The sequence below is a fragment of the Leptonychotes weddellii genome, chromosome 2 (genome assembly GCF_054177405.1).
Source record: "Leptonychotes weddellii isolate Sample4059 chromosome 2, ASM5417740v2, whole genome shotgun sequence".
In the NCBI taxonomy this organism is placed as follows: domain Eukaryota; kingdom Metazoa; phylum Chordata; class Mammalia; order Carnivora; family Phocidae; genus Leptonychotes; species Leptonychotes weddellii.
Window position 1 is genome coordinate 166,591,343 of NC_138370.1, and position 2,380 is coordinate 166,593,722.

Sequence of the window (2,380 nt, forward strand, 5' to 3'; positions counted from 1 at the left end):
AAAATGTGAGGCCCCTTCTTCAAAACGATCAAGAATTACAAGATGACGGGCGCCTGGGTGGCTCAGTTGGTTGAGCGACTGCCTTCGGCTCAGGTCATGATCCTGGAGTCCCTGGATCGAGTCCCGCATCTGGCTCCCTGCTCGGCGGGGAGCCTGCTTCTCCCTCTGACCCTCCCCCCTCTCATGTGCTCTTTCTCTCTCTCTCATTCTCTCTGTCTCAAATAAATACATAAAATCTTAAAAAAAAAAAAAAAAAAAGAATTACAAGATGATTGGGGTGCCTGGGTGGCTCAGTTGGTTTAGCGTCTGCCTTCGGCTCAGGTCGTGATCCCAGGGTCCTGGGATTGAGCCCACGTCGGGCTCCTTGCTCAACGAGGAGCCTCCTTCTCTCTCTCCTTCTGCCTGGTACTCCACCTGCTTGTGCTCTCTCTCTGTCAAATAAATAAATAAAATCCTAAAAAAAAAAAGAATTACAAGATGACAGCAGATCATTAAACCAAGTGTTGGGCCCTACTAAGTGTGGGGACCATGCAACTACACAGATCACACACCCATGAAGTTGGCACAACCCCTTATATTATAGATTTGTGTGCTGAGAGTCTCCTGGCTGGAAACCCCTATAGATAGCTCTGGCGTTGAACACCATGCTCAGCTTCATAACATTAATGGTGTAATGTCACCAAAGCCAAAGAAGGAGGGAGGTTGCCTACTGATTGAGAGCTCAAGAGTTTCCAAATGCTCCCAAGATTAAGGAGCACAGCAGCAGAGCATGTTTCATCCTATTTGTCAAGAAAGAGGCCCTGCATTTGCATCTCCATGACAACACCTAGCACTGCTTGTTTGTAATTTTGCCCTAAGTTAGGAACAATTTCAGCTGCAAGCCGCAGAATGTTGGACTAACAGAGGCCTAAACAAACAGCAGTTTGTTTTTCTCATATAATAACAAGTCCAGTGATAGGTTTTTCCAATGTTAGTTCAGCCGCTTGTGTTGCCTTGGTGTTCTTCCTCTTTGCTTGGCCATTCCTTCATGGTTGCATGGGGGTGTAGGCTTCCTATCCAGACTCAAGGTAGCGGGAAGCAGGAAGAGATGGCACCAGCGACATCTGTCTTCCCTTTGCTTCGAACCTACCAGCAATGCGGATCCCACAGCGGCTTCCCTCCTCAGGTTGCTTTCCACTGCATTGAAATCTGCGGAGGGTGGCCCCACCTGCAGAGTTGGGCCACCTGCCTGCCCCCACCTGCTGGGAAAGTGAAGCTTCTGGCTGCTCCCTAAAGAGGTGGGACTCCCAAGGGGGGTATTCCCTAACCAAAGGGGGAGGGTGTAAGAGGTTCTGGGACGCCAGCAAACCTGAGAGGCCCATGCAGTCCCGTACAGTAGTCCCCCTTATCTGCAGTTTCACTTTCTGTGGTTTCAGTTACCCTCTGTCAAAAGGCCGTCTAGAAGCAGCTGATCCTGACCAGATCGTCTAATGGAACGTCTAACCTAATGCTCCATCACGATGCCTACGTCATTCCCCTCACTTCATCTTGTCCTGCAAGCATGTTATCACCTCACATCATCACAAGGAAAAGAAGGGTGAGTACAGTACAAGCAGGTATTTTGAGAGAGAGCCCACATTCACATAACTTTTATTGTAGTATATTGTTATCATTGTCCTGTATTAGTAGTAGTAGTTATTGTTGTTCATCTCTTACTGTGGCTGATTTTTTAGAAATTAAACTTCATCATAGGGATGTTGTATAGAGTTCAGTTCTATCTGTGGTTTCAGGCATCCATAACCCTTACTATTATGTACCTTTGTGTGCATTTTTGAAGAAATTCTTACACAGAAGCTTAAACATATTAGAGACGGGCGCCTGGGTGGCTCAGTTGGTTAAGCAACTGCCTTCGGCTCAGGTCATGATCCTGGAGTCCCGGGATCGAGTCCCGCATCGGGCTCCCTGCTCGGCAGGGAGTCTGCTTCTCCCTCTGACCCTTCCCCCTCTCATGCTCTCTCTATCTCATTCTCTCTCTCAAATAAATAAATAAAATCTTTAAAAAAAAAACATATTAGAGACTTATCTTCTCATGAGAGAGAAGACAAAGGCTGGTACAGAGGCTGCCTAAAATTATCCGAGGCTCAAATTTCTTCTGTCTTTCTGTTCTACCATATTTAGTGTTAAGCAAATGACATGTGTTGCCTATCATCCAGAGTGGGAGTCTGAGCACTTCTGCCCACGGCATTTGGCATCGGGCTTGTCAAAGAAAAATGCAAGGCAGTCAAGAGCTGGAGGGAGCAATGCTTTACTCCCATAGAGCAGAAACAGCAAGGTCAGCTTCAGTAGTGGGGGGCCGTCCCTCATGGCCGACGGGTTTCCCTGAGAGCCAATGCGGGGCGAC

General features: G+C 47.6%; 1 long non-coding RNA gene across 1 annotated transcript in view; it reads left to right on the forward strand.

The window, feature by feature from the left end:
• Window positions 1-639: 639 nt before the first annotated feature.
• Window positions 640-2,380, forward strand: part of LOC145720366 (uncharacterized) — an 18,193-nt gene continuing 16,452 nt past the window's right edge. Inside the window, exons 1-2 of the long non-coding RNA XR_014143283.1 lie at window positions 640-1,277; window positions 1,416-1,576. This is a non-coding gene — a long non-coding RNA (uncharacterized LOC145720366). The remainder of the gene's footprint in view (window positions 1,278-1,415; window positions 1,577-2,380) is intronic.